The following is a 25,005-nucleotide window of genomic DNA, read 5'->3' as shown; positions in this document are numbered from 1 at the left end:
GCCAAAGAATTCTTAGAGGCCATTACTTTACTTGAGTAGATTTGTGTGGGGAAGATTGAGAATGCAAATTAATGACACATTAGAAATTTGGATCAAGAAATCCTTTGAAATTAGAGTTCCAGTCTCATTTGGTGAGAAAATTTTCACTTTCCAAAAATTTGCTTTTTACCAGCTTTTTAGGAGCCCAACTATTGTGAAAAATATGGCAGCCTCATATATCATCAGTGAAGCTGGTATAAAAAGTAAGTGTTAAATTTGAGGTTACAAAAATCACATCAATAATTTAGTGTTCTGACTTAAAAAAAAACATTATTTGGGATTTAAACATATAAATTAGCTGTGGAAATAAAGTTCATTATATCACCTCATCTGGTCTTGTTTTATTTCATTAACTGGTTCTTAAAAACCTTTGTGAGCTGAGTTGCAGCTGAAGAGGTTGGAGACCATTTTTCCTTGGGCCCTTGCCTCACTCCTGAGTGTTGGTAAGAGTAGACAACTAAGACTTGACACAGCTGTAAAAACAGCGCCTTTGGCCTCAGCACTTTCTCCTGGTGCAGGCAGATTTCAGATGTAAATTTCACTTTCTACCTCTCCTACTAATGAAGTAAGTTTTCTTTTGCTGGGTTTGCAGCCAGGTGTGTCCAGTCTTGTGGCTAACTGGAGCACTTTACTTAATTTTTCCATTTGTGACATTTCAACCAAACTTAAAAAACAAACATAAAAATTAGCTCAAGGCAGTGGCTCAAAGTGTTAATGGTAACTTTAGGCTGGCTAAACGACTTCCTTTCAGTTCTGCCCTGCCAGACATCTCCACCTTGTGGCTTACAATAAGCAGGTTTAAGCTTTCCAAACTGTGGAGACAAGGTAGGAGTGGGTGGGGATGGGCTTTAGTTAAGAAATTGCAAGTTTATCTCTGTCAGTGGTCCCTGGCATGACAGTTGGCTTCAGCAGGATGTCAGGTGATTCTTGCTCGCTGCTTTTCTGAATAAGGATGAACCTCCTGTCAGCTCATGGTCTCCTGCTCTCTCTGTAGCAGAGCTGCTTGATGGAATGGTGCAGAGGGCCTGGAAAGAGGTGGAGGAGCTGTGGGCTGAATTGGACTCCTTTGTAAAATTCTACTTTGCTTTTCAGAACTAGCATTTTGCTTTGTAAAGTCCTCTGATCATATTCCAGACTACCTTTCCAAGCTCATTTCCCCAACTCTTCTTGAACCTTAAATATGAGAAACCTCTACACATGTGTCTGGTACATAGGAAGCACTCGGTGAACATCACATTCCATCTTTGCCTCACATACTTTATTTATTTATTTATTATTTTGCGGTACGTGAGCCTCTCACTGCCGTGGCCTCTCCCGTTGCAGAGCACAGGCTCCAGACATGCAGGCTCAGCGGCCGTGGCCCACGGGTCCAACCGCTCCACGGCATGTGGGATCATCCTGGACTGGGGCATGAACCCGCATCCCCTGCATCGGCAGGCGGACTCTCAACCACTGCGCCACCAGGGAAGCCCGCCTCACGTACTTTTCACTGCAGCCAAGCTGAATGTTTTGCTCTTCCTGTCTTGTGTCTTTTCTCATGTGGTACATATACCTAGATTGCCCTAACATGCCAGCCGCAATTCCTTCATGTCCCTCCACTTCAAATTGGAAGCCAATCCTGGTTTCCCCTAGCTGTTAGTACCTTAATAATTTATCTTTACCCTTCTTTTGGCTTTTACTGTTTCTATTTTGCATCAGTGTCATTCATGTATTGACTGCCTTCTGGGTGGATTCCTGGGGGGCGGGATCACATGCATCCCTCTTTGTATTCTCCAAAGTGCCAGTCATTGCTCCTTGGCTGAACGTATGCCTGGTAAATATCTGATGAAAGGAGATGGTTCTGGAAGCCCACTATAAGTGTTGGGAAAAGTAGGGTGAGTTTTATTCTGAGGGTATTTGTTTGCTCATTAGTCTTAAATATTGGAAGAAAAAGAAATGAGAAGTTGTCTCCACTCTCAATTTTTCTTTTTCTTTGTCCATGATTTCTCATCTTCTAGTGGGATTATTTGATTAAAAAGAAACAATTTGTAAATAAGGTACATTATATTTCTAAACCAGAAAAGCCTTAAATCTATAAAAGGTAGTAGAAATAAGAATTACATTTACTTTAGATTTCTGGAAATTTCCTTCCAGACCTCTAATTCCATTCCCATCTCTTCCTTCCCCCCACAAAAATCTTCAATCAAACTCCTTTGTTTTACCATGAGGTAAAAATTTTGCTATACTTTGCATCTCTAGGTCAGAATTAAAACTCGCTGCCAAAGGTATTGTTTTAAAAGGCAAGGACCACTTTAAAGGTATAGTTTTTGTGGCCAGTAATATGAATGGTGGAGTGTAAATACAGAGCAATCCCATGGGCTCGAAGCTTGTAAAGTAAGAATACGTTTGTTTTCCAATAGCAATCGTTCTTTTGAACATTTTTTAAATGTCCTAAGATGTTGGAGTGGATACTTATTTATTAGGGGAGAGAAGACTAAATTCTTAGAAGGTAGAGCAATTCCATTTTGGAATTGGCCCATGAATTTGAGCCAGCTGAAGATGTACTTCTAATAGATGCGTTCCTTTCTGTACGCAAGTTTCTTATCCTCAGGCCTTAACAGGTAGCAAGAGTGCATGGAGTGTATGCTTTAGGTGGTTTTCTAACTGACTGGATGCCTGGGTGCATACAACCAGAATGCCAGTCTGATGGCTCAGGTCATGTGACCTTCTGAGTGGCGTACTGGATTCACTCCACTTCAGGGAGTGTCCCTAAAAGAAGTTATAAACGTTTCTGTATTTGAAATTAAATAAAGCATGAAACTGCTGTCTATGCACATGGTCATTTATCTCTCTCATGGCCATTTTTACATTCAGTTGTAGATTGTGAGTTTCCTGAGGTCTAATTCTTACTTGTTTTTCTTTATATTCCTATGGTGCCTTAGTGGAGCTTTGTGTTTAGTAGGCATTCAGTAAATGTTTCTTGACTGAATAAGTGAATTTCATCCACTTTTTTATCTTCAGTTTGCCTCTTGGAATTTCTGTAGGAGAAACAGTGACCTAAATCCATTTTACAAAGCCCTGGCTGACTCAGTGCATGTGTAGTCCTGCCTTCCCCTAATACCTTCTTAAGTACCCCTCATGCTAAGTACTCCCAGTTCAGCTCATCACTGCAGAACTGTTTACCTCTCCAATGCATCACATTTCTTTTGCCTCCAATCTCTCTGGGTGCCCGGTTGCATTTGGTATCTTTTGTACCATAGTCAGAATACTGCTTAGAGCTGTGTGCATCGGGCACAGCTAAAGCCATTTTCCACACCTCTCTTTCAGGGGTCACTAGTGCTACTCCTAAATAAATCTCACTCAGGAGATGGGATAAAGAGCTCCACAAACCTGTTCTTCCTGTGTTTTCCTGTCTCACATCTAAGGTCATCACCACCAGTCCAGCCCCCCAAGCTAGAATTCTTAGAATGTCCTCAACTCCTGCCTCATCCTCTGCATCGAGTTGTCTTGTCACTTTTCTGCCCAAAATATCTCTGGATTTTATCCTCTCCTCTGTTCCATTGCTTCATGTCAGTTCCTCATCATCTGTCCTTTATTGGACATGGCCTCCTAACTAGTTCCTGGACTTTCCCCCTCTAGTGAACCTGCCACCATTTAAGCTGCCAGAGGTATGCTTTTTAAATCCCACATCTGATCATATCCCTCCTGTCTAGAAATCTCTGAGGGACAAAATTCAAACTGTTTAGCAATGGCATAAAGAGCCCTTCACAGTTATATCGGAGAACCTTCTTGGTTGTAATACAACAACCTTTTGTTGTAATAATCTTACACCTTAAAAAAAATAATAAGTTTGAAGCTTTACAAAGTGAAAAATTGGGGGAGAGGCCTTCACATTCTGGCCCCAGCCTACCTTTCTAGTATAATTTCCAGCAAACTTCCCCTACATGCAAATGTTCATGCACACACACACTCTAACACATGTTCCACTCATGCCTCGTTTTCACTGGTGCTGTAATAGTCCATGTTCCTTTATGCTTCTGAGCCTTCTTTCATGCAGTTCCCTCTGTCTGAAGTGGTCTTAACCCTGTCTCCTCTGCTCATGGCACTGTAAGACACAGCTGGATAGTACCTCTTCCAAGGAGCTTTTCCCAGCACCCCCCAGTAATATTAGTATATTTGGCCACTCCCTTGTCTGTATTCCTCCAGCACTTCACACAAACTTCTGAGATAGGACTTACCATGCTGTACTGTAATTACGGGTTTGTGTAGGTCATGCCCATTAGATGGGATAAGGATCCTAGGATTCCTAGTGCTTAACACAGAGTGCCTAATGTAGTCACCCCTCAGATACTTGTTGGGTGTATGTATGTTCTTCTATTATTAATGTCTGGCTAGCACTATCTCCCAAATACTGACTTAATGATCTCTTATGGCACCTGGATTCAATTTCTCTGACCCATCCCCCCCCCACCCCCCCAAAAAAGTTCATTTTTCTCTCTGTGACCTGCCTCATGGATTCCCTGGCTCTCTCATCATTTATACTTATAATCCACTTTATAGGATAGATGAACCTTAGAACATTAGACTGGGAGCCTCAGAGATTCTCTGGGTCTGAAGGTGCTCAGGTGTGTGTATTTTGAAAAACTTCCCCAGAAGATTTCTGATGCCCATCTCAGGTTAAGGACTATAGATTTGTTCCCACCCTCTCACTTCTGTGGTGAGGAAATGGAGTCCCAGAGAAGTTAATTGATTTGCCCAAGGTCATGCAGCTAGAAAACAGCAAAATGAGGACCAAAAACTAGGGTATGCTGATTCCCAGTCCAGTGTCTGTTTTACTGTACGATGATACCTCTGGGGGTGAGGGGGAAGTGGAAATCAACTTCATAGCAGGTTCCTTCTCCCCTGTCTTGTTACCAGAGACTTCCAAAGACCAAGAGGACAGCTTTTCTTGAATCTAGAGCTGTTCCATTTCTTCAGTGCAGTCCCAAGCCTGAGTCCCCTTTATTCAGAATTTCTAACCCAATACGGCAGAGGTTTCCTACTCAACAGGACAGATAGAGATTAAGGGGGAAAAAAAAAGACAGATGAGAATGCTAACAATGTTCTGAATTTGTTTCTTTTTCCAGCATTTAGAGTCTGAATATCTCCACATCGTCTGAATTCGCCTTAGTTGATTTTACAATTATTTTTCAGAGACTCCTCGGTTATGTTTTTTTAGGAGTAGAGGAACACCGAGACTGAACACTGTGCTTGGAGAGGCTGGGCTGAGAGACTAACAAAGGTGGTATTATACTGTGCAAAGCCAATAAATGTATTCAGGAGACACCTAGATGTGTTTCTAGAGGAGGGCATTAGGGGGAGGGGTCTGGTGAAAAGGAAGAAGGGTGGGATTAAGATAAATTAAAATGGGGCCAGCACGTTGGATAAGGGGACAGCCTCTTCCTGTTCCCACCATTGCTTAAGATTTTTCATTCTGCTTCGTTCAAAAATTAAAAGCAGTCTTTACCATATAACCTCATACCCTCCTGTCCCCCACGGGGAAAAGAACTTAGTTTAAAGGCTATTTCAGCCTGATACAGCTGTGTTTATTACTGGAGTGCTACATCTATGGGATGTTCCTGGAGAATCTCAGACTTAAAACTGGAAAAGAACCTTGAAATAATCTAATCCAGAGATTCTCAAAGTGGTCCCCACACTAGCAGCTTCAGCATCACTTAGGAACTTGCTGAATGAGAAACTCTGGAGGTGAGGCCCAGCAATCTGTATTTTAACAAAGCCTCCAGTTTGAGGGCCACTGCTCTAGTCTGATCCTGTCATTTAAGTGATGGAGAAACTGGCTCTGGGAGAGCTGAGTAAGCTTATGTTAGAAACCAACCGAAGAACGGAACTCAGGTTTCCTGATGGCCAGCTCTTACTGCTCCCCCTGCTAAGAGGAGCAGGGTCTGGCATGGACTAGTGACATGTGAAAGTTGAGGATTTCAGCATAATACAGAAAGAGAGGTCAGCAATAGTAATAGCTAACAATTATTGAGCACTTTCTCTTTGCTGTGCACTTTATAAGCACCATTTCAGTCTTATGTTTTACAGCAATCTTACCCATGAAATCCTATCCTCATTTTACAGATGGAGAAACTAAGGATCAGAGAAGTTAGTATATTAGTTTCCTATAGCTGCTGTAACAACTTAGCACAAACTTGGTGACTTAAAACAATAGAACCTTATTCTCATACTTCTGGAAGCTAGAAGTCATTTTCACTAGGCTGAAATCAAGATGTTAACAGGGCCATGCTCTAGGGAAGAAACTGTTCTTTGCCCCTTTCTAGCTTTAGGTGGCTGCTGGCATTCCTTGGCTTGTGGCCACATCACTCGAATCTCTGCCTCTGTGGGCACATTGCATTCTCCTCTTCTATCTGGGTCTAAGCACCCTCTTCCACCCTCTTATAAGGGTGCATGTGATTACAATTAGGGCCCACCTGGAAATCCAGGATAATCTTCCCATCTGAAGATCCTTAATCTAATCACAGCTGTAAAGTCCTTTTTTGCTACATAAGGTAACATTCACAGGTTCCAGGAATTAGGATGTAGATATCTTTTGGGAGACCGTTATTTAGCTTACCAGTTAGGTAACTGAACCAGACTTACACAGTAAATATGAGAGCCTGGATTGGAACCCAAACTTGCCAGACTCTAGAGCCCATGCTCTTAATCACTACTCTGTACTGCCTGAATAGGTCGTTGCTAAAAACTGTGGTTCTAGCATTAGCATTAAGACTTTAAAAGTGTTTACTTCTTCCCCAAACTTGCATTATATTACTGTCATATAACTCAGAACCTGTGAGTCCTTAAGCATCTCTGGTTCTGACTCCTTCAGTTAAATTACTAGAAGGAAGAGATTGTATTTTTTTTCCATTAAAAAAATGGTGATATAACTCATATACCATAAAATTCAGCATTTTGAATGTGCTTTTTTAGTCAATGCACAATGTTATGCAGCCGTCTCCACTATCTAATTCTGGGACATTTTCATCACCTCAGAAAGAAAGCCCATGGCCGTTAGCAGTCATTCCCCATTCCCCTTTCCCCCAGCCCTTGGTAACCACTATTCTACTTTCTGTCTCTGTGGATTTACCTATTCTGGGCATTCCATATAAATGGAATCATATAATATGTGGTCTTTCGTGTCTGGTTTCTTTTACTTAGCATAATGTTTTCAAGGTTCATCCATGTTGTAGCATGTTTCAGTACTTCATACTTTTTATGGATAATCTATTGTATGGATATACCCCATATTATTATCCATTCATCAGTTGATTGACATTTGGGCTGTTTCCATTTTTGGCTTTTTTGAATAATGCTGCTGTGAACATTCATGTACAAGTTTTTATCTGAACATATGTTTTCAGTTCTCTTGGGTATATACCTAAGAGTGGAATTGCTGGGTCATATGGTATGCTATGTTTAGCTTTTTAAGCAACTCAGATATTGTAATTTATATAAAGTTATTTGAATTCCTACTGTGACATCCATTGTTCATTTGTTTATAATGAAATAACATTCTCGTAATTTGTAGTCTTAATCATATTTCTCATCTTATTGCCAAATAAATATTTATACCTGCAATTTTTGACAGTAAAGAGAAAGGATGGTGTGGTATAATGGAAGGAGTTCTGGCCAGCCTGGCCACTCTCTGGGTGAGCTTGAGTAAGTCAAATCACCTCACCTCTCTGGGGAGGAGAGCTTGATGATTTCTAAATTCTCTTCCAGACTTAACATTTGCAACTCTGTGAAAGTCTGAAAAGCTAGCCTTGTGTTAAATCCCAGAGCTTGTGTTCTATTTTTTTAGCAGTTAATCATTCTCTGTCTGATTTCTGTTCCCAGACACAAACAAGGTTTTACCCATCTATCCAACCATTTTATTGTGGTCTGCTAGTTTCCAGGTACTCTGCTAGGCACTGGAGATACAAAGGTGACAAAGATATTGTCCCTGACTCCCCGGTCTAGTAGGAGAAGACAAACATATAAACAGGTAATTATAATATTAAGAGATTATGATATTTAAAAATTGCTCTGCCCAGAGGAGAAAAGCTTGGGGTAGGTGACATTTGGTTTGTATCTTTTCGGAGGAGTGTTTCCTAGACAGGAACATTCTGGGCAGAGGAATGGCGTGGGTAAAGGCAGTGTTCTGTGAGAGGACAAGAGCATGTTTGCCTTTGTTTGGTAGCTTTTTTCCTCTTTCTCCTGCAGTGGTGAAAACAGACTGTCCAGACTAGCTCCATTTTGAGATCCTTCTGTGTGTCCAGTATTCACAGGCTCATCGACTCAAAAGTCTGCAAAATAACACATTTTGTCAAAGTCCTGGCCACCTATAGGTCTTCTTCCCTGTTTTTTAAGGGCACTTCAGACTCAGTTTCTGAGTCAGGAGATTTCACTGAATGGCTAAGGAGCCTTGATCAAAATTTGGGTTTTCTCCATAGTAGCAGCTTAGTTCGGGCTCTTGAAAATGCCCTTTTGTCCCCCTAAGGGTTTTAGTTACATAAAAATACTAGGAACGTGAAATTCTACAATATGATCAGCACAGCACAAACTAAATTTCTAACCTTTGACTAGAAACATATATGGAAGGCTTTGTGTTTTAAACTGCCCCCTTCCCAGCCTCCTAGGCTTCATGAGAGGTCATTGTACAGCTCTTTCCATGGTCCCTGTTCTCTTCCTTTTTACTGGAGGGCAAAACTAGGGCAGAGAAATAATTTTTATTCACTTCTGAAAGGTTACAGTAATAAAGAAACTCTTGTTAACATCAGAGAACGTTGCAGCCAAGAGTTTTCACAGTCTGGCATTGTTTATTTTACATGTAATTTGGAACCTTCTGCACTCTTAAAATATTGGCACAAAAATGTTTTAACTGTTGAAGTGCTTCATTGCATGCAGTGGTAGTGTGGTGTGAGAGAGGCAGCAGGGCTCTGGAGAGCGGCTTGCCCTGTTCCTTGGAAAGAGAAATGGGGTAAGTGTATGTGTATGTGTGCAGATACACATTCGCTTGTGTATATATGAGTCTCTCTGCACTGAGAATTAAGAACTTTCTCTGCCCTGATGAACTTCTTTGCTTCCCTTGATTTAACAATGAGAATGATGTAACAATCCTGCTTTCCTATTGCCATGGCTGCCAGAAAGTATAGAGCTTCCCTTATTTGCGTATTTTGATATAATTATTCATTATCCCCTTTCTCTCACACACACTTTGTTAACACTTTTCTTTTACTTTTATCCATCAAAGGATTTTCGTTGTTGTCTTGTTAGGTCGAAATTAAGATCTGAAAACAATTGCAGAAGGATCACACGTGTTAAATGGGAAGACTGCTAGGCTGGCGACTGGGCTTCCTTAGTTCCAGGCCCAACTTTCCTTCCAGAGTTTGGAGGACCTGCTCCTTCCGCCATCTCTTTCTTGTCCTGGAGCCTTAATATAGAGCTATATATTAACCTGACCCTTGCTAAGACCCAGGGATTCCCCAGGGCTGACTATGCACTCTAACCTGTCTGGTCTGGGGACAGTAGCCTGGTGCCCCATAAGCTCTTCTTCCTCCAAATCTGACACTTTGTTCCTTAGCCTACAAAATGGAGCTTTAGCAAATGAGGCAGAGGTTATCCCCACCAGGTGAGCTCTGCAGAACTATCTCCAGGCCAGGCCCTTCTCTAGGGACCTCCAGCAGGGGGCTCCTTCCCTTGCAGGAGTTCCACTTCAGCTCTGAGAAAAGGATGCTCTGCTGGTATGTGTACCATGACCACCATGCCCTGCTCGCACAGGCTGTAGACTTTCTGTCACAGCCAGCCAGGGGATCCCACACCCTCTGGCCTGGATCCACTTTCAGTGCCCACCAACAGAAGATGAAGTGCTCAGGACCTTGCAGTCTTTCTTTGCTCAGAGAGATCTCTGTTCCCTTTCGGAAGACCCTTGCCTTTGGCTTCTTGATCCACGAGAGCAGTCCCTGTGGTGGAGGATCTGGATGAGTACATGCATATGCAGTTTGGGGCTGAGGAGACAGGCCTTTCCCCAACAACCTAGTGAGGGCCCATGTGTCCTGCTCTTCACCTCTAAGGTATGGGTACTTTGTGCTAAACTCTCCAAAGACCGTTTTCCCAAGCAGTTACCTCCCATCACATGGGCTTTGGAACCAGACAGACCTGGGTGCTAATCCCTGCTTTGCCACAGTGTGGCCTTGAGACCCTGGGCAAGTCTCTTTACCTCGCATTTCTTTCTCTATAAGCCACACACAGTCTGACTTAAACAATATGATGGTAGTGAAGACTTAGCACAGTACTTGGCACATTTTAGTGCCACTTGGTAAAATAAGGCACTGTATTTGGACCTTTTCTACAGGACCTAGCATAGGCTGCCTTATTTCAAAAGGATTTGTGTACGCATCTGTCATGCCCCACTGGATTCTGCCTCGCTGGAGGATGGAGATCATATCTTTTGTCTTTGTATCACCCGTTTGCCTGGCATGGGTCATGTGCATAGCAGGCCCTCAGTCGATGTTAGCTGAACCTGTTAGGATGACTTGGACAGATAGGGCAGGCATGAATGTTTTAGTTTCTCAATCTGAACCTGGGGAAATAGTAGCCCCTTATTTTGGAGCCTTTGAGGACAATTTAAAACGATATGTGTGAAGTGTTTGGAGTCCTTTGAAAGGAAGGTACTGGGGAAATCAATGGTGTTTTTGCTGTTCTTAGGAAAGCCTTTGTGGTTCCCAGCGAATAAATTACTTGTAGTGAGTTTTCTAACACCTCCTACTCTGCTCTGTTCACTGAGGCTTTTAAAAAAATAAATTAAATAACTGCTGTAATGCTTCTTTGCTCTGACTTATAAAGAGATATAATTTTGGTTTTGGACTTTTGACCCCTTTCTGCTCCCAGGAGAGAAATTTCTATCAGAATAATAAAAGGTGTAAACTGTGTGTGTTGCCCCTTTTCTGGGCCTTGGGTAGTTCAGCTGCTGGGGTTAAGAATCAACGGGCTTGTGGTTTGTAACCTGGTTATGGGACAAGTAGGAGACGATTCCCATTAAGCACTCCATGGCATTCTCAGTGTCTCCCACACTACTTCTTTTCATCCCTGTCCTATGCCCTTTTGCTAAAATTCTTCAAATTTCACATGAACTCTATTTTCTTTGGTATTTTGAGCATACTTGTTTACGGCTATATCTCTTCTCTTTCAAAGACAGAAGATGTTTATCATCTGCTGTGCTTTAGGTCCCCAGCTGAGTTGCCTGGCAAAGAGGATCCTCCCTCTAGAGGAAACAGGATGGGAAAGTTGAAAAACCACTCACTAGTCTTAGAGCTGGAAGAGCAGGGAATTAAAACTTGGTCCTACCATTAATCAGCAAGTTCAGATGAAGAACCTGGACCAGGTTATTCCTAAGGGCCCCTTCCAGCTCAGACAAAAATCTGTGAGATAAGAATTTTCCAACCCTGGGGAGAATTTACAAGAGTGAACAGTAGTTTGCCACACTTCCCACTTGTTCTCCAAGCCTCTCTTGCTTTGTAGCCCTGGATGACTGTCCCTGTCCCTAATATCCTTTGCTCAAAGGCCCATGAGAGACTAGAGTGGTTTGGGGACAGATGTGGGTTCAAACATGCTAGAGTAGTCTGGTTTGAAGCAGTGGGTAGATGTGGATGTCAGAAGACTCCCACTTGGTGATGACCCCCAGGGACTGTGTAAAGGAAGTACAGACTGCTCTGGCTGGTAGCGGGAAGCCCCAGTCAGGGCTAGCCCTAGCTGATCAGATTTGCAAAGCAGTGTTTCTATTTTGTGCCGCTTCAGTGGCTGGCAATCCCCTAGAAGCTTGACAGCCACAAGGATAATCCTAATTCAGCCTTTTCCAATTGAGGACACTAAATCCTGGCAAGGAAAGTGGCTTGTTCAGTGTCACATATTAGTAGCAGGGCAGAGATTAGAACTCACTGCTGGTTCATTTTGTTGCTCTTTTCATTACATCATCCTATCACCTTTGCCATCATCCTGCCACCTTTGCCATTCCCTAGAGCTACCATGTACACCTTCCATTTTGTCTTCCTGTCTTAAAGACCTCTTTTGGTCCTTTTAAGGTCAGTGTTCCTGTGTCTAGTGCAGTGCTTCGTACATAATAGGCCTTTATCAGATGTTAGTGAATGAGTGAGTGAACTCAGAGTCTTTTCCTAACTCATTAGAATCAACTCCCTATTGCTACCTTTCCTGATAAACTGACGCTAAATTGTTGATGGATGTTAATAGGTTAATGTTTTAATGGTCCCTGATAACATTTGCATTTGAATGGGGGGCTTCTTGTAACTAGTGTCTTTGGAAGGAGGAGTGATTGCAGTAGCACTGGGGAGCTCTTGGGGTCAGGGAGGATTGATGATGCCCCCCACTCCATGTCCTACCACAGAGTAGGCAGCTGTCTGCTCTTTTCCCCTGTGGGTTTAACCTGGCACTGGGCACTACCAGAGGGCGATGGTTCTCCTAAGATCGGGATACCTATGTGAAAAAAAGTTCTGGAAGCCAAGATGTCAGACCCAGGATACATTAGAGCTATATATTGATTGCAGCTGCCCTGGATGTGCTGTGAGTATTTCTGGATCCGTTGGTGAGACAGCCGCAACACTCCTTTTCCCGATCATTTCCCTAAATGCTGGCTGAATGATGCTGTGGGGTTGGTTAGAGCTGAAAGGGCCTAGCTGGAAAGCAAGCACTTCTTTTTCCATGTCGACTGCCATCTATTTAGCTGATCTTTTCTGAGTGTCAGCCATATGTGCCGTAAACGTGACATCTCTGATGCTCAAAGGAGCGGGAAGAACTACAAGGAGCCCTTCATTAAAACAACCACTATCAGGACTTCAGTTGTCTTACGCTCAGAACAGGTCCTGACCTCTCACCTGAACTCACTGTAGGCTCCTTCACTGGTCCCCCTGCCTCTTGACTCTTCATCTCAGTTCCATCCTGCAAATCATTTAACAGCCTGGCTCATCTTCCTGAACACTACTCATGTCAAATACTCATCACACAGAAACCCACAGTGGCTGCCCGGTGCCGGCTAGGTGTGTGCCATCCCCCTTAACCTGTCCTCAAGGCTCCTTGTGGTTCACCATCATTTTCTTTTCTGCCTGCCCCACTTTTCTTCCAGTTTCTGCCTGTCCATAGTCTACTGTCTCCTCTTGAAATCTTCCCTAACTCATCCAGATTTACATTTGTGTGTTATTCTACCAGTGTGATTATAAATTTCTCAAGTGCAAGAATCATGGGGCGTCCTTGAGTTAACCTCCTTAGGGCCCAGCACAGAGCAAGGCACATTGTAAGTACACAGGAAATGCTTCTTGATTTGATTTAAGAAGTAATTTTGTTGCATTGCAAGGGACTCTGCCCTTGAAGTAAATGAAGTAAAATAATCCTTTCAGAAATTGACACAGGTATTGAGACATCTGTGCTGGGTAAAGTGTATTCTGAATAATATTTTTTCTTGATTAATTTTCCTTAACTATTGCCTTGACCCTTTCTCATCTGGCATGGCGGTGCAGAACATATAGAGGCATGGGGCTTCCCATTTTCCCTTCCTGCAGTCCCCAGATGCCCTGTACCATCATGAAGTGTTCACTCAGTGCCTGCTATGTGCTGGGGACACAGATGGGACCATGTGGCCTTGTCCTTCAGGAATTTGTAGTAAAGCTTCCATCAAACATCCCTGGTTCTGTCCTTGAGTCATTTCCCTACCTTCATGTCAGTGCTTGCCAACTGTTAGCAGCAGCAGGCTCCCACCCTATCCCCACATCTGTACACCAGACACAGGCCCTTCCAATCTTAGGGACCTTGAATGATAGGGTTAGGGTAATAACACTAAATTACTATCTAGCATCCTATATATTTTATTTTGCTTATTGTGACCCTTCCTCCCTCCCAGAATGTAAGCTCTAGGAGTTCAGGAATTACCTCTCATTTATTGCTGTAGCCTCAACTCCCAGAGCAGTGCTTGGTGCATGGTTAGCATGCATATACATTTGTTGAATGATGAAGGCATTACTGAATTCTTTTTTCCTCAAGATCCAGCAGCATTATTAATTTGTATGGCGCTATTAAGGATTGTTTTCACTCATGTATTTATTCAAGAAACATTTTGGTCTCTCACCATGTGCTAATCCCTAAATGCTGCTGGTAGAGCGTATGCCATAGAGAAATGATCTTACAGGGTTTACAATCTAGTCTTTGCCAAGAAGAGAAATGAAGTTGAATCTTTAATAGATTAAGTTCCAAACTAAATAGATGAACAAGTAAGATAGAGTTCACCTGGTTTTTATTTCATTTTGTTTTGTTTTAGGTGCAGACTTCCTAGAGAAGCTGGCCCAGAGCAGGGTTGAGAGTGGTGGCAGGATGGCACAGGGAACTAGGCAGCTCCCAGGTGCTGAAGGGAGGGACGGAGACTGCCAGGGCCTCGTCTCAGGTGAAGGAGTGGGTCAGGTTTCTCACCTCCCTTCCAAGGCAATGTCACGGTGTTTGAGAGCACGTGGGCACTGAAGCCAGACTGTTTGGGCTCAGGTCCCACCCCAGCTGTGTGACCCTGGGCAAAGTCTTAATCTCTGTGCCTCAGCTTTCTGTCTGTAAAATAGGGATAGCTATGTTACCTACCTCACCTTACAGCTTTGTGGAGAATAAATGAGCTATCATGTGTGAGACTCTCTGAATAGTACCTGGGACCGAGTAGGTGTTTGCTGTATAAACTTTACTACTTATTGTTAAGCGTTTTTATCTCATGTGATAATGTAAAAAGAAAAAAGAAAGGCAATTTTGCATAGTTTGAATGGAAAAACTGAGACTCAGAGATTTGTATTCTAGAGTCACAAGGTGGGGAAATGGAGCTGCTTGGGCCCAGAATTTGCTTAGATTTCAGAGTATTTCTTAGGCTGGAGTGGGACTTGAATACAGATCACTAGAGAGAGCATCTCTTTAACAGATACAGCATTCCAGCAGCAGTTTTCTTTTTCCTTTATAAAATGCTTACCCTTTGGGCTTCCCTGGTGGTGCAGTGGTTAAGAATCCACCTTCCAATACAAGGGACATGGGTTCGAGCCCTGATCCGGGAAGAACCCACATGCCACACAGCAACTAAGCCTGTGTGCCACAACTACTGAGCCTGCACTCTAGAGCCCACGAGCCACAACTACTGAATCCTGAGTGCCTAGAGCCCGTGCTCTGCAACAAGAGAAGCCACCATAGTGAGAAGCCCACGCACTGCAATGAAGAGTAGCCCCCGCTCACTGCAACTAGAGAAAGCCCGTGTGCAGCAGTGAAGACCCAACACAGCCAAAAATAAATAAATAAATTTATGTTTTTTGAAAAATGCTTACCCTTTTAAGAACATTGTACAGAAAAAAGAGGACAAAAAAGGATTACCCTATAGAGTTGGGGTCACTCTCAGAGCACAAGGCCAAGTGTCCATTCCGTTTTCAGGGGGTATTCGGACGTTACTCCTTGGCTTCCTCATGACTTGAGCAGGAGTGATCATATCACTCCTACCCAGAATCCAGGCTCAGCCATTCCCAGGATACTGCTACAAGATTCTATAAGCTATCAGCTGAATGGCAGTTCTGTTTGAGTTGTAAAAGAATGTTGGACTACGAGTCAGAATACCTTGTTTCTGTAAACATCTAGAACATTTATGAGCTGAGTGATAATTAGGCAATTCATCTGACCTTTCTGAGCCTTTGTTTCCTCATCTCTACAGCAGGGAACAGCTTCTTTCTCAGATTACCACAGGGTCAGTATTTTGGAAATTGTATGGTGCAGAACAGTAAGCAGTAAGGAAACAGCAGTAAAGGACAAGCATTCTGTGATCCATACAGAACAGTGGAAATAGCCACTTTATTGTTCGGAGCTATAGGTTTTTGTCTGACCTCCTCTGCCCAGCTGGAGTCACCAGTTAACATGTGTGATTCAGTTAATTAGGGTTTCCCATCTCTTTTGCTCCCTATTACTGCAGAGAAGGAGAATTCAGTCTGTTTGATAAAAGGGCTTCCAATCTCAAGATCGGGAAGGGGCTAGATTTTGGACCGTCTGAGAAAATGTGGCCCTCCAGGTAACATGATGTCTGTCTTAAAATCGCTGAGTGGGAAAGGACTCTGGCTGGGGCCTGTGAGCTCAGTGTTGCCTCTAGATCCTCTAGGTTGTTTAGATCCTCAGCACCCAGGAAAAGTGACAGTGCCCAGGCTCCATTCACAAAGAACTCTCAAACTTAATTATCCATTTTCAGCTGTTTGGTTATATGTCTGTGCATCTGAGATAGCCAGCATTGATGGGGAGCAAGCATCCTCTAGTTCTCCACTGTCTGCAGTCTGCCTAAATTTAATAGAAAATCATTAAAAAAGCAAAGTTGTGCCTGCAGCTTTTCTGCACTTATAAATACAGTCATGAGGTCCAGGGTGCAATTGGGAGCCTGCAAGTGTCTCTGGAAACCTAGGTGTGTCAGCATCTTCTTGCTGACAGAAATCAGACCTCATGGCTGCAGGTAGAATGCAGAGGACCCAGAGGAATGACAGCCACTGACACGTGGTGAACAAATTACTAGGAAAGGGGCTCAGGCTCCTAGGCCCTGGTGTGCTATACTGCTGCTCTGCTGGAGACGCCTGCGGGCTCAAGCTAAATACACATCTTGCTCATATTACATCTTGTCCAAGTAAGATTTTCCATTACCACAACACAGGAGACGTTGAGGGCACCGTGACTGCTAAAACCCTACAAGACTGGTTGTCTACACTTAGCGCTGCCAGGGTCAGAAAGTCATCAGCCTATGATTGCGTGTAACTGTTGCATTCTTTTTTTCAGCTGGCATTCAGTGAAGTCTGATTAGGTGTGAGTCATGGCCTCACCTTCTGCTCCACATTCACTTCATAATCAAATCCTGTTGATCTTGCTGGACTTTTTCCTCTTTATTCGCCACTTACATTAATTCAGTTTCTTACCAACTCTCACCTGAGCCATTGCCACAGCCTCCTCTGGGATTCCTGCCTCCGATCCTTCCCCCAGCTTTGTGGTTTGTACTTGCCGGGTTACTTTTCTTTTTTTCCCCTTATTTATTTATTTATTTGCTGCGCTGGGTCTTCATTGCTGCGCTCGGGCTTTCTCTAGTTGTGGCAAGCAGGGACTACTCTTCGTTGCGGTGTGCAGGCTTCTCATTGCGGTGGCTTCTCTTGTTGCGGAGCATGGGCTCTAGGTGCGCGGGCTTCAGTAGTTGCAGCACGAGGGCTCAGTAGTTGCAGTGCATGGGCTCTAGAGCACGCGGGCTTCAGTAGTTGCAGTGCGTGGACTCAGTAGTTGCGGCTCGCAGGCTCCAGAGCACAGGCTCAGTAGTTGTGGCACATGGGCTTAGTTGCTCCACGGCATGTGGGATACTCCTGGACCAGGAATTGAACCTGTGTCCCCTGCATTGGCAGGCAGATACTTAACCACTGGACCACCAGGGAAGTCCCGGGTTACTTTTCAAAAACAAATCTATCCAATAGCACAGGGAACTATATTCAATATCTTGTAATAATATATAATGGAAAAGAATCTGAAAAGGAATATATATATTGTTAATTGTCCATATATATATATTACTGAATCACTTTTGCTGTACACCTGAAACTAACACAGCTTTGTAAATCAACTATACTTCAGTGAAATAACAGTAACAACAAATCTATCTGTGCATCTTCCCTGTGCTAAGAACTCTTCTTTGTCTTTCCTTCATTGGCATTCAGGGCCATTTATAGTCAAACGTAAACTGCCTTTCCAGCTCTACCTTCTGCTTCGTCCCATCATGAGCTCTTTGTTACAGATTTTCCTCTGAGGATGCTGTAGTTGTTCCCCTCTCTGTGGCTTTGCACATACTATTTTTTCTGTCTAAAAGGTACAAATCCTCGTCATCCTTTAATAGCCAGTGTAATAAATGTTACCTCATCTCTGAAGCCTTTGAGCCCCCAGACTCACCACTGCCATTTTTTACATACAGTATGTTTTTACAATCATTTGTATGTCATTTCATATGAGATTACAAACTTCTTGAGAACAGGTTCTGTGTTTTATTCATCTTTTATGCCCAGCATGTACCATGATGCCTAGAATATGGTGGGCACTCAATATATACTTGTCAAATGCATGCAAGGCAATGTAGAACTCTGCACCCAGACAGCTTTATGGTCTAGCAAGGAACGTAAATTACTTCATGACACTACTGCTCAAAATCGAGAAGTATCATGAGAGGCTTTAATATATACATACATATGGTTAAGTCGCAGACTGAAATACTTGTGTGGGAAGAACCATTTGTAATTGGAATTATCTTTTATTGTGGTGAAATATATATAACATAATATTTACCAATTTAGCCATTGTAAGTATACAATTCAGTGGCATTAGATACAGTCACAATGTTGTGTAACCGTCACCACTGTCTATCATAGGATTTTTTTTTTTTTTTGGCCACACCCCGTGGCATTTGGGATCTTAGTTCCCCAACCAGGGATCGAACCTGCACCCCCTGCATTGGAAGTGTGGAGTTTTAACCACTGGACCGCCAGGGAAGTCCCACCACTGTCTATCTGTCGCCCAGATTTCTTCATCATTCCCAGTAAAAACTTTATACCCATTAAATAACTCCCCCATTTCCACTCCCCCCAGACCCTGGTAACCTCTATTCTACTTTATGTCTCTATGAATTTGCCTATCTTAGGTACCTACTATAGGAGGAATCATACAATATTTGTCCTTCTGTGTCTGACTTATTTCATTAGGTATAATGTTTTCAAGGCTTATCCATGTTGTAGCATATATCAAAATTTCATTCCCGGGGCTTCCCTGGTGGCGCAGTGGTAGAGAGTCCGCCTGCCGATGCAGGGGACATGCGTTCTTGCCCCGGTCCGGGAAGATCCCACATGCCGCGGAGCGGCAGGGCCCGTGAGCCATGGCCGCTGAGCCTGCACATCCAGAGCCTGTGCTCCACAACGGGAGAGGCCACAACAGTGAGAGGCCCGCGTACCGCAAAAAAAAAAAAAATTCATTCCTTTTTATGGCTGAATAATATTCCATTGTATGTATATACCACATTTTGTTTATCCATTCATCTGTTGATAAACACTTTGTTTCCATCTTTTGGCTAGTGTAAATAATGCTGATAGGAACATTCAAATGTCTGTTCCAGTCTCAGCTTTCAATTCTTTTGGATATATACTTAGGAGTGGAATTACTGGGTCATAGGGTAGTTCTATGTTTAACCTTTTGAGAAATCACCAAACTGTTTTCCCTAGTGGCTGTACCATTTTCCATTCCCACCAGCAGTGCATGAAGGTTCCAATTTTTCCACATTCTCATCAGTGCTTGTTATTTTTCTTTTCTTTTCTTTTTTTATTTTTTGCAATACATGGGCCTCTCACTGTTGTGGCCTCTCCCGTTGCGGAGCACAGGCTCCGGACGCGCAGGCTCAGTGTCCATGGTCCACGGGCCCAGCCGCTCCACGGCATGTGGGATCTTCCCAGACCGGGTCATGAACCCGTGTCCCCTGCATCGGCAGGCAGACTCTCAACCACTGCGCCACCAGGGAAGCCCTCTTTTTTCTTCTTTTTAAAATTGTAGCCATCCTAGTGGATGTGAATGGAATTATCCTTTGCTTATGCTTCAGATAATTGTCTTGCTAATTGGTTCTAATTTGCTTATTGACCATTGGTGACCATTAATAAGTTAGACTGTTTTCACTTTCCAAATCTTGTATTTAACGACAGAAAACCAAATCCTGATCAAAACTTTCATGCATTGGCACTTGTTTGCAGGGCATAAGTCCTTTCTTAAACTTGGAAATATAAGCAGAAAAGCACTTCTTAGTTTCCTAATTATTCTTCCATAGTACTTGTTATAGAGCAGGCAGGGATCAAAGGTCTGTTAATGTTTGATCTGTTCACATCAGAGAGTTAATTGGCTATTATCTTGTTAGAGTGACTAATGAGAGAGGAAAACTCAATTGCCCACTTTGTGTTTTCTTACCCTGGCAATCAAGAAGTTCCTTCTCTTTTCAGTCATAAAGTCTCCTTTTTACTTGAAACTGCTTGTGTATGTATTTTGGGGTCTTGTTTGTTTGTTTTTTAATTTTTTTTGGCTGCACCATGCGGCTTGTGGGATCTTAGTTCCCTGACCAGGGATTGAACCTGGGCCCTCCGCAGTGAGAGCGTAGAGTCCTAACCACTGGACCACCAGGGAATTCCCTTATGTATGTATTTTGCCTCCAAATCTAGAACTCTGTTAGATGGTAGTAGTGGAACTAGAAGTGGTCTTGAAACTTTTTTCAGTGGAAGAGATTGCTTTGAGAGAGGTGTGGAGTTTCAGAGGCCATGTGAAAACAGACTGAAAGGACAGGAGTTGAACCTCTTCTGGCTAGAGCAGAGTTGTGTTTGAAAACCATGAAAACAGTAGCAGCATGTATACAAAGTTGCTCAACCCCTTACCAAATTTTTGTATTCAGGGAGCTTTCTTAAAATTTGTAAAAAGTACGTGGGCATCAATAATACAAGAGGTAATTATGACAGGAAATATTATATCGATTCATTCTACAGACATGTGCTGAGGAGTGTGCCATCTTCGCCCTCAAGGAGCTCACGCTCTAATACAGTGGGGGGGGGCAACCTGTGAACAGACGGTTAACATAATACAGTGCATCTTCCTGGTGGAAATATTAAACACCATGTGAAGGAAAAAGCAGTACGCTTTGGGAGCTTGAAAGGCTTCACAGAAAACGGAGTGATTCCTTTTCTATAAAATGACAGTAACACCCCCTTTTTAGGATTATTGTGAACATTAAAGAGATAACACATATAAAGTTTTTAATATAGTTTCTGGCACATGGTAGGCATTCAACAAATGTTAATTGTTAGTTAATGTTATTATTATGGAGAGGTTTTATTGAGTTGATGAATGACAGTATATCCATTGATTGCAAGCAACAGAGGCTGCAGCTAATTTAAGCAAACAAAGGAGTTCATTGGGGGCTAGCTAAAGCTCAGGGAAGGGGAAGGAGGGTTTAACAGCAGGCCTCAGGAAGGAAAGATACAAGGAAGCTCAGGGATCCTAGTATTAGTAATAGGAATTTAGTAATCTCTTTGGGATGATCCAATTTTAGCTGTCTTTTATCTTTGGATGTTTCTACTCAGAAACAAGTCTCATTAGATTAGCTTGGACTCTGGGCCCCTCTCTGTGATGAAGGGACATGGTTCTAGGATCAGCAGCCTACTAACTCATATGGAGTTGGAGAGGAGTAGGAAGGCTCTAAGGAAGGGATGCTGAGAGAGTGAGTGATTTTTACCTTAGACAGTATCAGAATACTTCCAAGATCTACTGATCCTTTGAGGCTGATGATGTAAGCAAACAGGCCAACCCATGGAACGGCCTCTGGGTGTTTCTGTTGGCCATAGAATCGACTGTCCTGGCTTGTGACCAGTGCCAACCCAATGTGATCATTCCAATCTGACATTCTTCATTGAAATTCCTCTGGTCTCTTCATGTTTATTAAGTACTGTAGCTAAAACAAAGACTCTTGACTATTACAATAATAGAGGAAGGAAAACTTTCTGAGCTTTGTATATTGCATTTCTTTTGATGTATTCAGTTATGATTACCTTTTCACATTTCTCATTTATCAGCTCATGATCAGGGATTTGCTCTAGGTCTTAATTATGACCACATAGTCAGACCCTTCCTTCAGCCTGTTATTTATTTATTTTGGCCTAGACATGCTACTGTGCATCTGACCTTGTTGAGTCTCATCTCAGTTTCTAGGATGATTTTTCAACACTTCAGGGTCATTTCCATTTTACTTTTGTTTTCCATCGTACTGAAATTAGCAATTTTTGCTTATGTGATTCTCCATTTCTGATATGACTTATCAGAAGCAGAAAGGTGTGACAGTGTAGAGAAGACACTAGATTTAGGTACCAGCGGAGATAAAAATTCCAACACTGCTAGCACACAAGCAGGGTGTGACTTTGGGGCAAGTAACTTAGCATTTTCAAGCTTCTGTTTCCTTGTTTATAGAATTGGGACAACAGCGCATGAGACTTGTCCTGTGGGATACAATCAAAAATTTTGGAAATCAGAGTAGATTAGAGCTATCTCCCTCTTAGCTGTATGTCTTGGCATGGAAGAAAATGAACTTGGCGTGATAGTTTGATTTTCCCAGGACCTTAATGTACCTCATCAGCTTCTTTTCAAGGTGATTACAGGCTTACTGGTATGTTTGAATGCCTTATTAAGAGGGTAAATGACTGTAATTTCCAAGGACAGCCATCTCTTGTTTTGCTATTTTCCAAGCCTGAGGAAAAGGCTCCTGTGCTTTGTAACCATTTAGAAATTAAGGTTGAGAAAGTAACAACCGTGTACCTTGTTTTTCAGGACCTTATCAAGCTATGCAGATCTTGAATATTCAGATCCCAAGCAATAAAACTGGGACTTTCAAAACACATAAATAAATAAATAATAAGGAAGAGTATTTTTAAAGGCATTTCAATGTAGCAAGCCTCTCTGGTGCATTAAAAGTTTGAAGTGATTTATTAAAATGAGATGTAAGGATTATCTCATGCCTTGTTTAGGTTGGCTTTTCATCACAGCTGGAACATGCTATACTCATTTATATATACATCATTTTCTAAAAAAAGGAAAAGAAATTGTCCATCTTTTCATATTTTATTATTTTTCCTTTTCTTTCTTCTTGGTACTAACACAGTTTTCTCTGGACCTACCAAACGCACACGCACGCACACACAGAGTTTTATTTGTTGTATTTTGTGATCATTGCTGAAAGAGCCTCAGTAGATCTTCTAGTCATAATGCGAGTGAGTTACATGCACACATGTGTATTTGGTCTCTCCATGTGCCCTTCTCTCTTTCTATCTACTTTCACCCGTTTCTGTGTATTTCATATAATATTGCACAGTGAGCTCATTTCTAACATTAAACTTAAATAGACTGGCTGGGGCTTCCCTGGTGGTGCAGTGGTTGAGAGTCTGCCTGCCAATGCAGGGGACACAGGTTCATGCCCCAGTCCAGGAAAATCCCACATGCCACGGAGCGGCTAGGCCCGTGGGCCATGGCCGCTGAGCCTGCGCGTCCGGAGCCTGTGCTCCGCAATGGGAGAGGCCCCAACAGTGAGAGGCCCGCGTACCGCAAAAAAAAAAAAAAAATAGACTGGCTGATGTTCAGTGCACACTAGTTTATTGCCATGCAGTGCCTGTGTAGCCCATGGTGTTGACATTGCAAAGTGTTGCTGATGTCATTACTAACCCCTAGAAAGACAACTAAAACCTGACCTGCCATCTTTTGTGCTGCATTGTAGCCTTATGGTGAATTTGATACATTCCTTATGCTTCAGTCAGCAACTCTAGGCACGCTTTATCATTCACTCATTGCAACAAATCCTTATTAGCCTGCTACTGTTAGCAGCTTTGCCTCAGTAGCCTTAAAGTTTATTCTTATCTTCATTCTCATCAGTTCTTGTGCTACCCATACCAACCTTCTTCCATTTTCCCCTCCTACACCATAATTATACTTTTTTCCCTCCAGTTTACCCAGGAGTGGGGCTTAGCTTATGCTAGAAATGTATGACGTATTAGTAATTGGCCACTGATCACCCATCTCGTAGCCCATCTCTAGCAACCATTGTGATCAGGAGTATCTGCATTGTGTTTACCCAAGACCATAGTAGCATTCGCCCAGCCTCTACAGGTAACCTGAGGTATAGGGCATATGAAAGGGCAGCCACATTATTTATGGTGTTTGTTCCAACATAGATAAGCAATGGAATTGAACTGCTCTGTATTCTAATCTTGACCCACTATTTCCTAGCTGTATAACCTTAACCTTCCCAAACACCAGTTTCCTCTTCTCTAAAGTGGGGACAGTAATAGCACCTATCTCAGAGAGTCACTGGGAAGGATTAAGTGAGCTCATATGTATAAAGCTCTTAGCATAGTTCTTGGCACATGGTAAACAGTGAATTATGGGAACTGTTTCTGAGACACTTTTGTAGACTGGGGAGAGAGGAGGCTTTTCAGAAGATATAATTTGTAAGTTATGTCTTAGAGGTTAAGAAGGAGTTAGCATCCCAGTGGATAAAGAAGGGAGAGGGATTCCTGGCAGCAGTGTGCTTGAGAGCTATAAGAGAGCATGACATGTTTGTGGAAATTGCACATAGTTTACTCTGACTGAGGGTGAGATAAAAGTGGGGAGGTGGCAGGAGGTGCGGCAGGAAAGATGACCAAGAACAGATCACGAAAAACCTTACGGAGCTCACAGAGGAGTTTAAACTTGATCCTTCGTCAGACCCTCCGTCCACATAATCTGGTTCCTCTGTTAAGCAGTCACGTAAATGTCTTTAAGAGCAGCAACAGGAAAAGGGGAAAGAGGGCAGCGAATTGGCCTCAAATGAACTGGCATCTCTTTAAAGCAAATATTCCTCCTTGAGAATACTACATTAGTTAAACATGTGCCTTGCAAGATTCATGATTGCTTTACTTGTGTTCCCCGTTGGTTGTCTCATTCATTAAGCTGCTGATTAGCAACCCTGAACTCTTGTGTGCCCCACTCCCTGACTATTTTTGCGTTCCCTTCTCAATATACTGTGCTGGTCCCCCTGGGATGTAAACTCCAGGACCTGTCCCTGGCCTGCTCATGTTTGTTTCCTTTGCCCCTGGTGCCTGCCTCTGCTATAACATCTGTAGTATGTGTTAAGTAATCCTTAAGGTAACATTTTTATTATGTCATAAAAAGTGCATGGCAAATATATTATAACTTGTGGACTTTGTTTAAAAATGAACGGATAATTTATGGAGTGTGCCACATGAGCCTTGCTCCCCTCCCCATTTCGGCCGAGACTTGCTGCTCGTTTAGCCTCGCCTCCTATTGAGTGCTCCCACCCTGTGACATGCTAGGAAAGCAGACCCATGGTTGGCT

At 42.8% G+C, this 25,005-nt stretch overlaps 1 protein-coding gene and 1 non-coding gene across 2 annotated transcripts in view; one reads left to right on the top strand and one right to left on the bottom strand.

Moving 5' to 3' along the window:
- Positions 1-25,005, top strand: part of UQCC1 (ubiquinol-cytochrome c reductase complex assembly factor 1) — a 90,082-nt gene that overhangs the window by 50,722 nt on the left and 14,355 nt on the right. The gene's annotated exons all lie outside the window — the stretch shown is intronic.
- Positions 20,193-20,265, bottom strand: TRNAE-CUC (transfer RNA glutamic acid (anticodon CUC)). The gene has a single exon. It is a non-coding gene; the product is annotated as a tRNA-Glu (tRNA).

Source organism: Phocoena phocoena, chromosome 15 (genome assembly GCF_963924675.1).
Source record: "Phocoena phocoena chromosome 15, mPhoPho1.1, whole genome shotgun sequence".
In the NCBI taxonomy this organism is placed as follows: Eukaryota; Metazoa; Chordata; class Mammalia; order Artiodactyla; family Phocoenidae; genus Phocoena; species Phocoena phocoena.
Note: the sequence above shows the minus strand (reverse complement) of the source record. Positions and strands in the feature narration are given on the sequence as shown.